This window comes from Emydura macquarii, unplaced genomic scaffold (genome assembly GCF_026122565.2).
Source record: "Emydura macquarii macquarii isolate MOO-44397 ecotype Brisbane River unplaced genomic scaffold, CSIRO-AGI_Emac_v2 contig_2897, whole genome shotgun sequence".
Lineage (NCBI taxonomy): Eukaryota > Metazoa > Chordata > Testudines > Chelidae > Emydura > Emydura macquarii.
Genome location: NW_027133034.1, coordinates 43509172 through 43528197, shown reverse-complemented (window position 1 = coordinate 43528197; position 19026 = coordinate 43509172). Strand labels below are relative to the sequence as shown.

General features: G+C 41.8%; 1 long non-coding RNA gene across 1 annotated transcript; it reads right to left on the bottom strand.

The window, feature by feature from the left end:
- Window positions 1-3913: 3913 nt before the first annotated feature.
- On the bottom strand, window positions 3914-18622 carry LOC137167038 (uncharacterized). Its single transcript, XR_010923937.1, has 4 exons — window positions 18494-18622; window positions 9528-9600; window positions 5001-5096; window positions 3914-4077 (listed from the first exon to the last, which is right to left on the bottom strand). It is a non-coding gene; the product is annotated as an uncharacterized lncRNA (long non-coding RNA).
- Between the last annotated feature and the right edge of the window lie 404 nt (window positions 18623-19026).

The window sequence follows — 19026 nt, the reverse complement described above, 5'->3', positions numbered from 1 at the left end:
GAGAGTAAAGAAAATATATTATAAATCTTTCGTAGATATCATTATAATTTACTATAATGCATTATGCTGTATTTGATACAACTTAGCTGATTCGATGTCATCCAGAACTACAATATGACCAGTGTAATCTAACATAACCCTAAAAATGGAAAGACTTCTTTAATACATCCATCTCCTTATAAAAACGTGGGCTGAAAATGATCAACCCTAAATTGGAACCATCACTAAACAATTCTTCTCTCTTCTCCCTCTTGACTAACTCGAAGCATTTGTTTTCTGCTACTCAGATTTCTACCAAACACATCTCTAATCTAACCTGTCTCCATTGCCCATATGTTCCTTGTATCTTGCAAGCCTTTAAAATAATTAAGAGATACTGTTAATGGAATGCTGTTGCAAGATAATGGTCTCTTGCTATTAGATAAATGTCAAGATGACATTTTTTTCCCAAGCAGGAGGTACATATCCAGTAACAATTTTCTGTTCCAATGATTTTATTTCTATTATATCACATGATTAATGATGTAGATTCTGTCATTATATCTGATGTGCATTGCTACAGAAGAATGACAGTGGCTCAATGTGCCATTAATAAAAAGCTCCATTGTGGGACAGACTACTTTATGGCTTTGCAAGAATTCTCATTACTTCGACTTGGGTTTTATTTCCAGTCGTGGTTCCAACTGTTCTCAATTCCAGGCTAGGAATACTGACACTATCTACTGACTTTACCTATGAAGCACACATAGAAATCAATTAGCATATTTTCTGATGAGCCATTTTATCTTCCCCAACTTACATTTATAAACTTTATAAACATTAATGGGAGGGCAAAGTTCTCCTTGCTTCAGCCATTTTATCTCATGCATCATAACATGCATCATTAACAGCCTACCGCAGTAATATTTCATATAGGTCTTTAGAAAACTTTTCAAAGAACCAGGTGCCATCTTCAGATAGATAATTGTTCTGTGATTTCTTAATGCTTCTTTTAGATGTTTGTTTTCTGTGCAACTGATTATGTTCAAGATGTTCACTCTATTGTGCTAATCACAGAGAAACAAAGGAACTATTTTGAAGCTCAGTGAATGAAAAGGACAGGAAAATGTTTGTCAGCATTGCCATTTGATTTACTATTCAGATTGTTACAAAAATCAGGGGTGGTGGAAAGGTATAGGACCTGATCCTGCAAGGTACTGTGTAGTCTCAATGCCTATTTGAGCCAATAGGAGTTGAGGGTGCTTAGCTGCACCTCACAGAAATCAGACCCCTAGTTAGCTCCATAGGCCATGTTTCAGTGGTTGTCACTAGAAGGGGAGGAGTTCTAGAAAAGGCTGTAGGCAAGCAAGTGACCAGAAGATCCCAGGGTCTGGAAGCCCACTTCCAAACTGCAGGCTGAGGGGCAGACCCTCAGCTGGTATAAATTCTCACCACTCCATTACCTTCCATGGAGTGATGACAATTTACATCAACTGAGGCTCTCTGAGGAAACCATTGGAGCAAGAGACATAATCCCCTTCCCTAGTGAAGTGAAGAGATGGAGAGATCCAGGGTAAGGAAAGAACATTAGGGAGGCTGAGGAGCAGAGAGTAATAAAATGGGAGGGAGCGGGGGGTAATCAGGAAGAGGAAGGGGGAGAAGTGGAGGACCCTTTAATCCTGGGAAGTGATCAGACATTTTCTTTGCCTACGGATGGCAAGGAAAGAAATATTTAGTGCCAAACAATATTTTTATTAGCACCACATTCTACTTGGTAATGGAGTTTTGAAAGCACTGCTGGAGGTAACTTTGAAAGACTTACTGCTGATCATTATCCTTTCCTGTTGTAATATTAGCCCCCAAACCCTAAATACTTCATTTCTTTAATATATGTGTAAAATACAGTAAATGCTTTACCATATGTGAGCTGTGGGTGTTTGTTATTGAATGATTTAATTACCCTAGGAAACAACTAAAGCTCTATTGGTGTCATATTAGGTTAAACTAAAGTTAAACTGATTTTTATTGGAACCAACTGGAATTTCTCTCTCTCTCTCTCTCACACACACACACACACACACACACACACAAACACACACACAAAAGAAGTTAGCTGGTGCTTCTTATGCTAAAACTGAATTAAGTTGAGTTGTTATAGTTAAGTAATGCATTAGATTAGTTACAGATGTGTGGATAGTTAAAAAAAATGGAAGATGATAGTGAAAGATCAATTTGCAATATCCACTAGGTGGCATACAGTGACCATGTTTAAGTCATCTTATCTTCACAAAACCTCCCATTCATAGAGTAAATAAAGAACAGCATTATTAATTTATACCATTGCATCCACCCTACACCTAATATTTGTTTAGCCAGCTGTTTCCTCTAATCCTCCTTAAATGCCATTGATTGAAATCCTAAATACATTCAGACACTTTTACCCCAAAGAACATTTTGTTACCTACAAATTACAAGCTACCTTTTCAAGTGCATGACTGTACGCTACAGTTACTAACGGTGGAGCCAGAATGTCTAATCATTCCTTACAAGCAACAGAAGAAGCTTGTAATCTGAAAATGATTTTTTCAGAAATTTACATTTAAAATTCTGGGAATTTTAATTGATAGAAGAAAGTTTAAAATTAGTTTTAAAATGTTAGTTTAAAAATGCAGCATATGAAGTGCACAGTGTTTCAACATCTCATAACTTACCTGCCACTTCAGTAGAAAAGCACATAAAAAGAAACAAATTGTCAGACCAAAGTGTTTAGTTCTTGCCATTATTTGCTTTATTTCTGAATATGACTAAAATATATTTGATACCAATAATAATACTTTGCACCTACATAATCACTGTTCACCTGAAGATCTTAAAGCACTTTATAAACGGTGGGCCAATGTCATTTCCCCCATTTTATAGAGAGGCAGGGAGGTTAAGTGATAGATCAAGATCACAGAACAAGTTGGGATTTGAGTGCAGCTCTCTTGGCTCCAAAGCCCACACTTAAGAGACCCCACCACCCTTTTCCTGTCACTTTTCTACATTAAGTCTGAAGAGTCTGGTGTCTTCTCAATCTACCAGAAAATGTCCTTCCCACCTTATTACAAATAGAGCAAACAACAAAGATCTAAAGCATGTCAGGAAGCAGCAATCCTCACATATCTGTATTTTCTGATACCATTCCTGCGTAAGCCCAGCTCATTGTACTACCTTAGACCCTCCTTACAAGCACTAACTGCGTTAACCCTGTCAAAAAAAAAAAAAAAAAAAAAAGTGAGAGGAATCTGAACCTATTAGGGATACAATGAAATGATTCTTCACTGTACAAGTCTCTCTTTAATACTTTTGAATTATACTGTCATTCATGTCTCTGAAACAGAACATTGCTGCGGCTAAAAACTTCACTTCATAACAAAATGGTATTTCTCCTTTCAAACTCCTTAGACATTCATGGATTTTATTAAGAAGATACACCTTTTTGGCTCATTTTCATTGCAGACCACCAATGTCTTGATTACTGTCTTGACTTTATTATTTATTTCACTTAAGAAAACAGTTCTCCACTGAGCTCAGTTTTTCCCTTTTGTAATGATTGTCAGTTCTGCAGTCAGATAATCTGAAATGTAATATAAACTTTTTTTAAAGTTATTAGTGTTTTAAATCAAAAGACTGCACATATGGACTAGAACTTTAGCCAGTTAAACTCAATGGAGCTTGGCTTCTAAGAACAGTTTTATCAAGAAGGTATACTATCACCAATTACACTTCTTCGGCATCTACATTTTCAAATATCATATGCCAAGTGTCTCTTATCTCTAACAAACCTAATGAAAATTTTATTGATAACTTCATACTTATTGAAACACGTCTGTATAAATATTAAAAACTCATTACATTTTATTGACATTCATTTGTAGTGAATCAATATGGCATTCAACTTTAAGAAGTTAATTCACATGATACATTTTTTCAAGTACTCCTAGCTTCCAAGAAACTCCTCAAAGGTTGTTTGATTTTATGACATCATACTGGAACATATCCATATACACTTTCCACACTGAAAATTCCTAATTGCAATGTCTGTATTGTTTATTTTTCCTGTGATAAAGGAATGTAAAGCAATGTGACAACTTACTTTGAACATATCATGCAAGTTCATTCCAACTAAACACTTTCATCTAAACCATCCATATCCAAGAGTTCTGATTTTGGCATGAGGAGCATTTGGAGTGACAGTTTTATACTTATTTGAACAATAAAAAAGCAAATGAACACTTTTTGAGTCTACATAGGTACTATAGCATTGATAAATCTCAGAGATTTAACTTTCATGATACCAGAGCATCCTAACGTTCTTGCTAAAGTGGAGATAATAAACAAGCCTGTGCCCAAAAGTTATATTATCTCAGGTTTCCGCTGGCAATAGGCAAAATATGTTGAAAAAACTATGTATCATACCAAATTATTTTCCCATCAAACACGATCAGTTCTAAAGCAATGGGTGGGACAAACACATTCACAACTCTTCAGCTTTTCTTTCATTCAACCCACACAATCCTCCTCTTTCCAGGTCCTGTAAACTCCTTCTAGGATTTTAACAGATGGGGAAATTATCTCTCGGGAACGTTAATCTCTGTGAAATGTATAATCACCCAGCAGCAAGCCAGTGGACTAAAGTATACAATTTTCATATTTCAAACGGAATTTGCGGTTGCAATATGATCTCATTTCATCTGTTAACACAACGCAATTAAAGTCAGATAAACTGAGGGCAGGCAATTTCAAGCCTTTTCTCCCACTTTTGCCAAACTAGATCTCTTCAAAATCCCTTTAGTACACCACCATAAACTGATACCTTGAGACGTTACCTGCTGAGTATCATACTTCTGAAAGAAAGACTTTCAAAAAATATTTTGTTTTGTTTTTACCTTTCCCAGAGCTCCAAAGATAAGATGTTCCTAAAACTCTACAGCAGTTGGAGTCGGATGACACAAAATGCAGAGCAAGTTTCTGGTACTCACCTTAAGTTGGTGTGTATGTGTGTGTGTGTCCAGACTCCAGAATGTCTCTTCGTGACTCTGAATGGCAGAGGTCCTGATTCAGGGAAAAGGGAGCCACTTTCTCACCGAGAGGAAAAGAAAAGCACCACGTCACAAGTTAAGTACGCCTCCAAGAGCTCTTAATTACAGTCCAGCGTGCACTCAAACCCCAGGAATGAAAAAAAAAAAAAAAACCACACAGAGTGCCCAGAGGCTGGAACACCGCGGCGTCTCAAAGCAGTGCCCTGTCCCTTCAGATCCGTCCTGACGTCCTCTCCTTTTAGATCAGTGTCCTGATGTCCTGCCCTCCTCAGCAACTAAAAATCCCCCTCATACCACACGCACGCCCCAGATTAAAAACAAAGTGAGAAAAGTTGACAGCGATTTTCTTCGGAAGGGATCGCTGAAGTGCGACACCCTCCGAAACACTATACTTCCGACACCTTATCTCTCCATTCTCCCTAGCCCTCTTCCCCTTTATACCTGAAGGTGGGGAGATGCTCTTTTCTGGAAAAGAAAGTAAGTGAAGCAGTGAGATCAGAGGGGAAGAGGAAAGCTGGATCTAACTGGATTTTTTGCCCCAAGCCCCAAACTACTATCAAAGCAGAGAACAGCTCTAGCCCCAACTACACACAGACACAAAAAGGAGAGCCACACCGATCTCACAGCATGAGTGTCACAAAAACTTGGATCTGGCCAAATTTTTGCATCAAGCCCCAACTTCAACTCCCTAAGTAGAAAACATAGCCTAGTTGCTCTTCTGGCGCCAAAAATAATTGGATGAAAGTTGCAAAAACTTGACCAGGGAAATCGTTGGCCCTCATCTGGTGTACTATGCCAAATTCCAGGGCATGAAATGAGTGGAAATCTAGATGTTACTACAGCACCACAATGCTTTTGTTCCTTTTATAACCCTGCACATCAACAAAAGTATACAACTCCAGATCTAACACCTGGATGCATCTAGATCTTGGCATCTTTTGCACCCAAATCATATCATTTAAGTAGAAAACAAGGAGGGTAGTTGCTCCTACTTCACTGGAAAAATATGGATCCTGTTGCATCCTGGCCCAATAGCACTAAAATCCAAGTATCTTATACCTGGGTCCTGTTGGATCATGTCTATTTTTAACTCTAATACTCCAAATTTTACAGTCTAAATAGAGAAAAAAAGGAACAGCTCCTAATATATTAGAAAACTCCGACTGTTGGAAACTGGCACATCAACATATATCTAGCACATGGGTTCTCTTGGATTCATCCAGTTATGGTTTCCCCCAACCCCCAAATTTACCAGCTAAACACAGACGTGTAATTGCTCAGTTCCACTGCTGAAATCCAGATGCTGAATCTGCATGGGGGGAATACCAGCACTTGAAGGCTGCTGGATATTACCATTTTTTCGCCCCAGGTCCCTAAAGTGTACCCCCAAAATAGGTAACATGTTGTAAAGACTACTGGACCAGAAAATTCCAGACAGCCACAAATCCTGGTGCAAAAGTAATGCAAACACATGTATCTGGCCCCGGGATCTTGCCACAGCCAACTAGTTTTTGGCCACAAAGCTCTAAACTATACTGCACAAATAGAAACCAAGTTTAGCTGTTCCTAGTCCACTGTAATACATCCCTGATACATCCTGGCACATGAACACTTGAAATATTCAAATATGGGCCTGAATCCAGCAAGGTCCAGGCCATATCTTCCACCTAAGAAGAGTTTTTCTTTCTAGATAGACAGTAAATGTAGTGATCCTTTTACATCAGATAAAGCTGTGTCCTATGCCACTGAGATTTTCAAATTAATCTAGAGTAGTTAGACACTTAGACATTTAAATGGAATTAAAATTCATGGAAGACCTAAGGGATTTAGACACATATATTCAATTCATTGTAAACACATTTAGATGTATGATGTCTCTAAATCCCCTAGACTGCTTTGAAAATCTGTCAAGAGTGGATCAACTAAAACTACATTAATATTATCATTCCCATCGGATAGACCAATTCCACTGCAAAATTCTTGTTATGGAATGAAATATGTTTGTAACTAGACAGAGGACAGATCTGGGTTATTGTGACTTCACTGAAGCACAAGGTATGGACTTATCGTATATGAAAGGATGATAACATCATGGTCTAGAATTGTTTGAGACAATAGGATAAGTTATGTTTGTGCTGTATTCATGGGTGGAAAGTGAAGGCCAACAATTGGATGGATCTTGCAGGATTCCTGTATCAGATCCATCTTTTGTGTCACTCATACCCTGGGATGCATGTGGCTGGAATTGTTTGGTGCAATAAGAGCAGATAGACCCTATGTGAGCATCAGGATATGGTGGCTCGGGATCAAAATTTGGCTGGATTCAGGTGTTGGTTGAGGTTTTTGCCATGCTTATGCTTGAGAGTGCAGGGTTGTGTGTATGTGGTGGCTTTTTGTTTGCTTTGTTGTGTTTTTTGTTTAAAAAAAAGTAGCTAGACTTCTTTGATGGTACAATTTGCAGGCTTGGGGGCCAAAGTTTAACAGGAAGCAGCTTTTACCCTTGTTCATCAGATAAGGTAGAATATGGGCCCCATCTCAGAAATGAGGAGTCAAAGCTGAGGAGAAATCTAATAGCGCTGACCTCAAGAACTCCGATTGTATGGGATTTTTGTGCATGTCTAATTTAAACAATTGTAATTCCTGGGCTGGGAGCTAGACAACCTGACTCTATTTATGGTGAGAGGGATGCTTTGGGGGTGACTGAGGAGTGGGTGGGGTGGGGCTGTACAGCCACAGGGTCCAGTATTAGAACCAGCTACAGGCCCACACACAGGTCACCAAAATAACCAGGGAGGAGACCAACTCTGGGCCACAGCCTCCCTTCAGAACAAACAAGCGTTTATTTCTAACTCCAGGGAGCACATATAGGCCCGTTGAGTCCCGCCTTGAGCAAGCAAGCGCTGGCTGGAGGGGAAACGGCCTCAACTTTCCTGACAGAGCTGCCTTTGATGGGCCAGGGGCGGGAGTGGAAGGAAACCCACGGCGGGGAGGGCTGCGCTGGGGGCCGGGCAAGGCACTACAGCGGCCGCAGATGAGCGGAGGGAAAGGCGATCGGAGAGCGGGGAGATGCCCCGAGAGCAGGGAAGCCCGGCAGCTTTGCCCCGGAGACAAAGCCGGGCGGGGATGGCTGAGCGAAGCGCTCAAGAAGAGCCCCCCGAAGCCGCAGTGGAGGGAGGCTGCGGCCAGATCCCGGGGCCGGGGGAAGCGCTGCAGACAGTCAGCGGCATCACCTCCCCGAGCTGCAGCCGCGCCAGCCCAGGCTGCCCCGCGGCGGGTCTGTTCTGGGCCGGTAGCTGTAGGTGGCGCTATTGTCCCAGCCAAGCTATTGTCCCGCCCGCCGCGCAAGCCGGAGCCCAGCTCCCGGCGGCAGACGAGGCAGTGGGGGCGGAGGAGAGAGGCCCGCCCTGCCGCCGCCATCACAGGCCGGCCCTGCCCCCGCCCTGCAGGCGCGAGCCACAGTCTGGACGCGGCCGCGCCGCGCGGCATTGCCCGGCCCGCTCCCATTGCGTCAGCCGCAGTGGGTGCGGGGCTGTGGGCCAGGCGCTAATCCTGGCTGCTTCCCCCTCCCCCACTGAGAGGCTCCGGTCCGTGGGCCTCAGGGAGCTGAGCAAATAGGCAGGAAGGGGAGCAGTAGCCGCTAGAGGCTGCACCTGGCCCGATTGCAGAGCACAATGTTCTCGCTGCAAAGGCGGCAGTGACCGTCTGCACCGCACGCGCTGGGGCCGGGGAAGCAGAGCTGGGGGGGAAGGCAGAGTGCTTGCCTTCCCCGGGTCAGCCATCAAGTCATGGCCAGACGCCCTGACTGCCAGCCTGTGCTTTGATGTCTAGCACATCATTAGCCAGTCGGACGGGGGGTGAGGCAGTGTCTTTTATGGGACTAACTGCTGTGGTGAGGGGGCCAGACAAGCGGCCAAGCCACACAGAAACTCTTCCGCGGGGGTCACAGCAAAATGCAGCAGGGAACAGATGGTTTAGCATAAGTGGTTAGCACCTATTGGAAGGGACCATTCCAGAGGAAGTGGCCCGTTAACACCTCAGAGGGCAGAGATTGTTGTAATACACAGCATACGGCCAGACGATAGTTCAAACCTTTTTTACCACATCCCCTTATCAGGATTTGTTTTATGGGACTGAGTTACTGACATCCCAAAAGGACAATACCACCCATTAAAGGAGAACAATCTGCATTGGGCATAGTTATTATCATCAGAGACGGGGACATAATGGGGACAGACAACATAGCAGCCAGGGTCCTAGCCAGTGCTAGTAGAGGAAGTTGGCAATGGGGGAGAGCTGGAAACAAGTCACAGCAATCATCTCTTCTGCTTAGTTGACACTGTGGGTAGAGGAAGGAAAGATTACTGTAGGCTCCTCTTAAGAGGGCTCCTGGAGGGGAAAGAGGAATTTGCACCCTGCCCCTTCCCTAAAATACAACCTTAGTTGGTCCAATAAAAGATATTACCTCACCTATTGTAATCCTCTTTACAGTGTTCTATGGAGATGGAAGTCTGCTGATAACATGGAAGAGGCCACACTGCTCCTGCAACAAGATCCTGTGTTAAATTTTATGAAAGTTTTGCGCAGCAGTAAATATAATGGGCCTGCTTTGCCTCACTTACACCAGTGTAAAGCAAGAGTAACTAAGTCAGTTACAGTGGTTTAAAACTAGTGTAAATGTGAGGAGAGTCAGGCACAATGCATTTACTTATGAAACCCTTCTAAGGCTCAGTCTACACTTCCAACTTAATGTTAGGATAGCTCCGTGGTTAAGGAGTGTGGAAAATCAGCACCCCAGAGTGACATAGTTACACCAACCTAATCCTGGGTCTAAAAGGTGCATGAGAGGGCTTATCTTGTTGACATAGCTACCACCTCTTAGGATGTGGAGGATCTACGCCAGCGGGAGAAGCTCTCCCATTGACGTAGGTAGTGTCTTTACTAAGTGCCTACAGCAGCGCAGCTGCAGAAAAGCCTTAAATAGTGTTTGATCCACACATCTAGTCTAAAGATACCATATTATACATTTCACTTTGTTTTTCTGGCTGTTTTTCCTCAACACATGTTTTTATTTGTAATAGACAAAGTCTAAATTCTGTTTTGCTATCCTTTCTCATTTTAGCTGTTATTAAAATACTTTTAAAAATTGCTTCAGTGCTTAAAATGTTTATGACAAGTTTCACACTATATTAGTCCTGAGGAAGCTTGAGTTTGAAGAATTCAGAGCAGTTCAGAAGAGCAATCACAAATTTAACTATAATGGACCAGATTCTCAGCTGGTATACATTGGCATAATTGCACTTAAATTAAAGAAACTAAGTCATAAGCAGAGTACCTGGCCTAATACCTCTATTGTGTTTTTCATAGCAACAGATGCAGTAAAAACCCTGTTATAGGAGAAGGTATTAAACAAAAACAAATAAAGATTATCCAGAAAATAAAAGCTTAGTGATACCCAATTTACTTTCTAATTATAAAACAGTTACAGGTAACTAGAGAACAACAATAAAAAATAATCTGATATAAATACATCTAGAAAACCTTGAAAAAAAAACCCCATTCATTCCAATGCATTATGGGTTTGTAAGACTAGATAATGGAATATACTCAAACATTACCAAATGATAAATGGGCTTTTGCTGCTAGCTATTGTAAGTGTCAAGTTTATGCTGAGGAGAGCAGGGGTTTATAGCATCTTTTCTCGCCTGAGTATAGGTCAGATGGGGCTGAAATGGACTCCAGCTAAAGCAGCTGAAGCACAGCTCTCATTTACACTAGCCACAGTGGTTCCATAGTGTCTGCTGTGCTGGTTACTCTGTCCTTCCCCCTTCCTGCCCTCTAATGTAGAGTGACCAGATGTCCTGATTTTATAGGGACAGTCCTGCTATTTGGGGCTTTGGAGTACTCAGCTGCCCCCTTTAGAACACTCCAGCAATGCAAAACAGGTGGCGTCCTAGCCAAGATTCTAGCCTAATGCATTTATCAAAAACTATCAATTCAGCACATAGATTCAAAGTCAAAGATAGATGTTCCATATGTGCCATTCTATTCCAATAGCATTATCTTTTTAGACCTAGTGATTAAAAACTAAATGCAATATTTTGGTGTAATGGTAGAGTAATAGTTGCATACTGAAGGTACAGTTATTGAAAAACCTGTATTCTGATTCATGGGGTCTGTTTTACCAAGGCAGAAAGTAACTAATTCATAGAAATATACAGCTCTTTTCCAACCTTATTAGGTGATCACTTCCATAAAGCAAAAGCATTAATGTTTTTGTTCCCTTGAAAGAATGCTTGAGACAGGTTTTATACTATTATTTTAAAAGAAAAGTTGCACTTCCACAAATATACTGATTGGATGGATAGTTTTTATAAAATGTTATTTAGTAAGTATCCGTGATTCTGATTATCTGCTACATATTTCATTTTATTTGCTACATTAATATCTGTACTGCTGTACTGTAAATCAACCCTGTAATTCTAATGCCAAAATAGTATAGAGAGAAAGGAAGGTCAGATGATTAAGGCACTGAGTCAGGGTTCTGGGTTCACTCTGGCTCTCCTTTTTGTGTGACCTTGGGCAAGTTAGTTAATCTGTCTGTGTTTTGGTTCCCACCTGTCAAATGGGGAGAGTAATACTCCTCTCTCTGTCCTTCTCTATTTAGATTCTAGGTCCAAGATCCACAAAAGATCTTGACTTTGCAATGCTCAGTGTCACAACATCTAATATAGATGTTTAAAAAAAAATTACAGTAACAATATTGAGATCCACAAAGCCTGAGTTAGGTGCTTAGGCTCCTATGCAGGGAATGGAGAGAGATAGGCACTTTAGACTATTATCCACAAAAGCTAGCATGCCCTTCTCACAGAGATAGGTGCTTAAAACTGTGTGGCAGGCAGGTGCCTGTCTGTGATAGCAATCCACAGCCAGGAACTCCCCTCCTGGAGTCAGTCGTCTTAGGTTCCTAAATTTTTTTTCCTGAGAATGAGTTTGGTGCCTATCTCACTCCACACAAAACAGCTGGAGGAGGTGGTGTGATGGTGCTCACTTTATAACTTTTAGCCGAGTGGTTAGAGCACATGCCTTAAGAAGTCATTGGGTGAGAGAGAGTGAGAATGATTCTGTCGTCCAGTGGTTGAGTCACCCACATGGGAGACCCAAGGTCCATTCCCCCTGCTCCGATGACTATTTAATTATTTATTCACAGTGGAACAACTTCAAAAGGAGAGATTGAGGGTGCCCCATATCAGAATATCCTATTGCTCAGTGGTTAGAACACTTTCCTGAGAGGCAGGAGACACCCTGTTCAAATCCTCTCTCTCCCTGAGGCAGAAAAGGAAGTTGGAGCTGCGTCTCCACATCCCAGGTGGGTGCTCTAGCCATTGGGATCACAGGTATAAGGTGGGGGGCACCACAACCATCTCCTCCTCCTGATTTCGAATGGGACCCGATCTGGTACGCAGCCTCTTAACACACTACATGATTGGGCATGCGAGATAGGTGGGCAAATGCATATCTTCTCCCGGTTCGTGGATCGTGCTGAGGCTGAGGCGGGAGAGAGGCATTTGGATGCCTAGGGTGTGCATGCCCAGAGGCTGACATTTAGGCACCTGGGGAATTTTTACCCTGAAAATTTAAGGGCCAAATTAATTTAAATACTTACAGTGTTGGGTGAGAGTTGTTTGCCTACAGTGGACCCTAAAACTGGGGGTTAGGCACCTAAGTACCCTTGTGGATCTGAGCCTAGGCTCTTTAGGACAGGAACTCTTTCTTACTACATGTTTGTGCCTACCCCAAGGGCAACCCAATCTTGATTGGGGCCTCTAGGTGCTATGATGAATAAATAATAATTTAATTTTAAAATTCCCTCTTTATTTAGATTCACTTTGCCAAAACTTTCAGACTCCCAATGTCTGTCAATCAAATGTCTTAAAATTAAAGTGGTGGGAAGTGTCCTGTGTCTTCTTGTCACAAACCTTTCATTACATCTTTCTTATATTGCTTACTTAGTTGTTGACAGGTTCCTAGTTTTACATACAGGAGCTGGAATTTATTATTTGTGTGCTATACACACCTAATGTTGTGACTGAAGTATATGTCTGTGGCAACACAGTGTAATACAAAAAAGTGTGAGCATGGTGCGATATAATTGTAACCAGTTGTCACCAAAAAAAAAAAAAATCTGTAATGGCATGTTAGCATGCCAGGGGGCAAGGGAGGTGGGGACACCTGGAGAAAGACACTGAATTTCTTTTAAATAATGGCAGAAAAGAGAGCATCTGGAGGAGTGAAATGATAGGTGCAGAACAAACAATCTAGATGCAGAGAGTGTGGTTAGTCAATCACTTGGCAACAAACACAGCAATAAAGACAGTAGTGTTCCAGATCCTGCTTTGTCCAACCACATCATGAAACCGTTCATTATCTGCTAGGACAGGGGTTCTCAAACTGGGTGTCGCAACCCCGCAAGGGGTCATCAGGTTATTCCAGGGGGGTTGTTAGCTGTTAGTCCCCATGCATGCCGGCCCGGGGCTCTGGCTGTCAACAATGTGTGCAGCTGACAGCCTGAGCCTTTCAGAGCTGGGTGGTCAAAGAGCCACTGGATGGGTGTCCAGCTTTGAAAGCAGCGCTGCCCCCAGCAGCAGCACAGAAGTAAGAGTGGCATAGCATGGGTGGTCTTCACGTTTTTGGGGTGCGGTCATAAAGCCTAAAATATTTTCAAAGGGGGTGTCAGCAAAAAAAGTTTGAGAATCCCTGCGCTAGGAGGTCCAACTTGCTCATCAAGATAGTCACACACTTCTGAGAGTAAAGAGCAGAGAGAGAGAGAGAGAGAGAGAGAGAGAGATGCTTCAGAGAGATGCTCAGGTGTTATAAATCATCTTAACTTCACTGAAGTCAAAGTAGTAAACCAGTGAGAAACTAGCTGAGAATCTAGCCCATCATTTCTCAACATGCATAACATGCAAAATACTATTCCCACACAATACACAATATCAGCATAGTTTATAACATATACAGCTGCAGGATCCATAATGCTGATGAAAGTCAATTACATTTTCTTCTCTTCATATTCTGCAATCTCTGCTTTCCCAGTAACTAGCTATGATTAAAATCAAGCCAGATAAAATGGGGAAGTTATGGGGAAGATATGGATGAATTGATGGGGATTATAATTGCTCTTAATTGAGAACATTTCAATTATCAACAGTTTCATAATTGAATTGCATCCATCATTGCTCTTGGTTATAATGGTGGCTTGAAATCTATTCCACCATCTTTGGCTAGTTCAGAGAATGTGAATATTCCTCTATGATATGGACCTTATCACAGTTCTCACCTCTAAATTAGATTATTTTAATGCACTCTAATTGGGTGCATTCTTACCTTTTAATTTTCAATGAACAAAATTATTCAATTTTGAAGAAAAAGTACACAACATATACACAAATTAATGTATAAACTCCAGAGAAAACACTTGTACTGAGCAAGATAAGAAAACCAAAATAAGAGCCACACCATAAAATTGTGAGTGCTTTAAACTAAGTTTGAATGGGCCAGGTGACAAAAGCCCACAGATAAATATAAAAAAAGCCAGACTTCTAAATGTTGGGGGAGAGGGTAATGGAAAATTACAATAATCTGCTCCACATTTTAGATATCTATACACAAGAGTCTGAGGAATAAATAGGAAGAACTGGATTTAGCATAAGCATAAATTATGATTTAATTGAATCATAGAAGATTAGAGTTGGAAGGGACCTCAGGAGGTCATCTAGTCCAACCCCCTGCTCAAAGCAGGACTAACCTCAGCTAAATCATCCCAGCCAGAGCTTTGTCAAGCCGCAGCTTAAAAACCTCTAAAGATGGAGATTCCACCACTTCCCTAGGTAACCCATTCCAGTGCTTCACCAACCCTCCTAGTGAAAAACTTTTTTCCTAATATCCAACCTAGACCTCCCCCACTGCAACTTGAGACCATTGCTCCTTGTTCTGTCATCTATTACCATTGAGAACAGCCTAGCTCCATCCTCCCTGGAACCCCCTTTCAGGTAGTTAAAGGCTGCTATCAAATCCCCACTCATTCTTCTCTTTTGCAGACTAAACAAGCCTAGTTCCCTCAGACTGTCCTCATAAATCCTGGCATCACTGAGACTTGGTGGGATATATCTCATGACTGGAATATTGTATAGAGGAATACAGCTTGTTCAGGAAGGACAGGCAGGGGAAAAAAGGGAGGAGGTGTTGTATTATACATCAAGAATATACACTTGTTCTGAGGTCAAGAAGGAGGTGAGAGGCAGAGCTGCTGACAGTCTCTGGGAGAAGACAAAAGGGGAAAAATCAGGGATACCATCATGGTAGGGATCTTCCCTACACAACCAAATTAGGAGGAGGAAGTTCATGAAGCATTTCTAGAAGAAACAGAAAAATCCAAATAAAAAACCTGCTAGTGATGGGGGACTTTACTGCCCAGATGTCTGTTGGAAAAGTAATACAGCAAAACACAACATTTCCAATAGTTTGTGGAATGTACTAGGGATAACTTTTTGTTCCTCACAGTGGAGGAAGTAACCAGAGGGAGAGCCATTTTAGACTTGCTTCTGACTAACAGGGAGAAATTGGTTGCGAATCTGAAGGTTAAAGACAACTTGGGTGAAAGTGATCATGATTCTGAGGAAAGGAAGGAGTGAAAGCAGAAGAATAAGGACAATGGACTTCAAAAAAGCAGACTAACAAATGCAGAGAACTGCTAGATAAGGTCCCATGGGAAGAAAATCAAAGGGATAAAGGAGTTCAGGAGAGCTGGAAGTTTTTCAAAAAAAACTATATTAAAGGTGAAGTGGCACTAGGGATGTAAGTGGCTAAACATTTAAATGGTAAGCAACGGTCTTATCGTTTACTAATTAGTTTAAACGTTTCCCTTGGGGGAAAAGAGGAGGCACTGAGCCCAGCGTGGCTCCCCACTGAGCAAGAGTTGCCCAGCTGCGGCGGCTCCGCACATGCGGGAAGGGGAAAGCTGCGTTGGGCTCGGCTCCTCCCCATCAATTGAGAGCTGCCCACTTGCGGCTCAGTAAGCACACACCTGGGGGGACCCATGCTGGGCTCGGCACCTCTCTGGTGAGCGAGAGCCCAGCGCGGCTCCCCTCGTGTGTTTAACTGTTTAACCGTTCTATTTTTAGAAGTTTAAACGGATTGTTAATTAAACACATTTTTACATCCCTAAGTGGCACACTATGCCAAAATGAAGGAGAGACAGGAAGAATAGTAAAAGGCCATAATGGTGATATCAAGAGCTCTTCGATGACCTGAAAATTCAAAAGAAATCCAACAAAAAGTGGAAACATAGACAAAGTGCTAAAGTGGAGTACAGAAGAATAGAACAAGCATGTAGGGACTAAAGCAGAAAGACTAAGGCACAAAATGAGGTCTTGTCTACACTACCCAGATAAGTTGACTTAAGTTAGGTTGACTTACAGCCACCACATTAATTATAGCAGTGGCTGATGTCCACACTGCCCTCCTTGGTGCACGTCCTCACCAGGTGCTGAGAGCCCCACAGGCTCCTGGGCCCCCAGCAGGCTGCCCCCCCACTTCCTGTTCCCTGGCAAGAGATGAGGGAAGCCACCCAGGGCTTCTTTCCGCCCTGTTCCCCACCAGGAGCCGGGGAATGCCGCCTGGGACTTCTCCCCTCCCGTTCGCAGTGGGAGCCGGGTGAAGCCACCAGGGGCTTCTTGCCCCCAGGAAACAAGATCTAGCTGCCCTAGCTTGTCGCTGCTCCCCCTTCCCGTGCTCTCTGCTGGGAGCTGGGAGCCTGATCAATTACAAGGCTGGAATAGCCAGCCTGGATTTGTCAAACACAAACCATGCCAAACCAACCTAATTTCCTTATTTGCCAGAGTTATTATCGGACGGGGGGAAGCAGTAGACATGAATATTTTGATTTTGGTAAGGCTTTGATAGTTCCACATGACATTCTCATAAGAAAACTAGGCAAACGTGATCTGGATAAAATGATTATAAGGTGGGTGCACAACTAGTTGAAAGACCAAGAATTGTTATCAACAGTTTGCTAACAAAATGGGAAGGTGTATCGGGTGGGGTCCCGCAAGGGTCAGTCCTGTGTCTAGTTCTAGTCAATATTTTCATTAATGGCTTGGATAATGGAGTGGAGAATATTCTTATATCTTATAAATAAATCTTATAAATAAATCTGCATAGGGTTGGTAGCATTTTGGAGGACAGAATTAGAATTCAAAATGGCCTTGACAAATTGGAAATTGGTCAGAAAGGGCAAAGTATTTCATTTAGGAAGAAAAAAAAAAAATCAAACACACGACTATAAAGTGGAGAATAACTGGTTAGGTAATACTACTGCAGTAGAGGATCTGGGGTTATAATGGATCGTAATTGGAATATGAGTCAGAAATGTGATGCAGTTGTGGAAAGGCTAATATCATTCTAGGGTGTATTAACAGGAGTGTCATAAGACACAGGATGTAATTGTCTCTTTCTATTTAGTAATGGTAAGGCTTCAGCTTAAGTAGCATGGCCAGTTCAGGGTGCCACACTAAGAAAAATGGGATTTAATTGGAGAGAGTCCAGAGGAGAGCAATACAAATACTAAAAGGTTTAGAAAATCTGACATAGGAGGGATGGTTAAAAAAACTGGGCATGTTTAGGCTTGAGTAAGGAAGACTGGGTGGGTGGGGGGCTGATAACAGTTTTCAAATATGTTAAGGGCAGTTATAAAGAAGACCTTGATCAATTGTTTTCCATGTCCACTGAAGGTAGGACAAGCAGTAATGGGCTTAATCTGCCACACAGGAGATGAAGGTTAGATATTAGCAAAAACTTTCTAACTATAAAGATAGTTAAGTACTGGAATAAGCTTCCAAGATAGGCTGTGGAATCCCTGTCATTGGAGTTTTTCAAGAACAGGTTAGACAAATACCTGTCATGGACGATCTAGGTATAATTGGTCCTGTCTCAGCTTGGGGTCTGGACTTGATGACCTCTTTAGGTTCCTTCCTGCTCTATATTTCCAGGATTCTCAGATTGTGAGAGTCAGGTATTTTGTGTTCTAAAAACTTCTTGAGTTATCCAGAGCATCTACAGAGCATCTACAGAGCTTTGCCATGCCAACATTCTTCGTACAGGGTTACAAAGAACTTAAAATTAAGTATAGTAGTTAGTACTTTGTTTTTCTGAATAAACATTCACACTTACACCTATTTGATAGAGGTATCAGGTATTTTGTGTTTGATAGAGAGTCAGGTATTTTGTGTTCTAAAAACTTCTTGAGTTATCCAGAGCATCTACAGAGCATCTACAGAGCTTTGCCATGCCAACATTCTTCGTACAGGGTTACAAAGAACTTAAAATTAAGTATAGTAGTTAGTACTTTGTTTTTCTGAATAAACATTCACACTTACACCTATTTGATAGAGGTGATTAGGGGTCCTTCAGTTCCAGAATTCACTCCATCTGTTGCTTTCCAAAAACCAGCCTTTCAGACACTGTGCCAGACATATCTTGTTAAAGTAGTTTTCTAGCCAGCAGGCAATTTATTGTCTATTCTCATTATTCATCTGTCCTCAGTTCTTAGCACCTCCCAATTTATCATCTTCTTCAAATTTCATTAACACACTTCTTTCCCATCTCTTCCTGATCATTAATGAATGTTTTAACACCACACCCAACACCAACCCTGGCAACACCCCACTAAATATCTCCCTTCAGTTCTGTTAATTACCACTCCTCATTACTTCAGTCTACTGTCTTTCACTTAGCTTCCAGTTCATTGTGATAGCAATCTTCTTTAGCCAGACAGGCTTAACAACTCTGAATTACATTCTCTAAGATATAATCAATGACTGGCTGGCTGGAACTCCAGGTTCCAACAACTAATCCTTAACTACATTACTGGATGGAGTAACCTGACAATACTAACATGATTTTTTTGCTT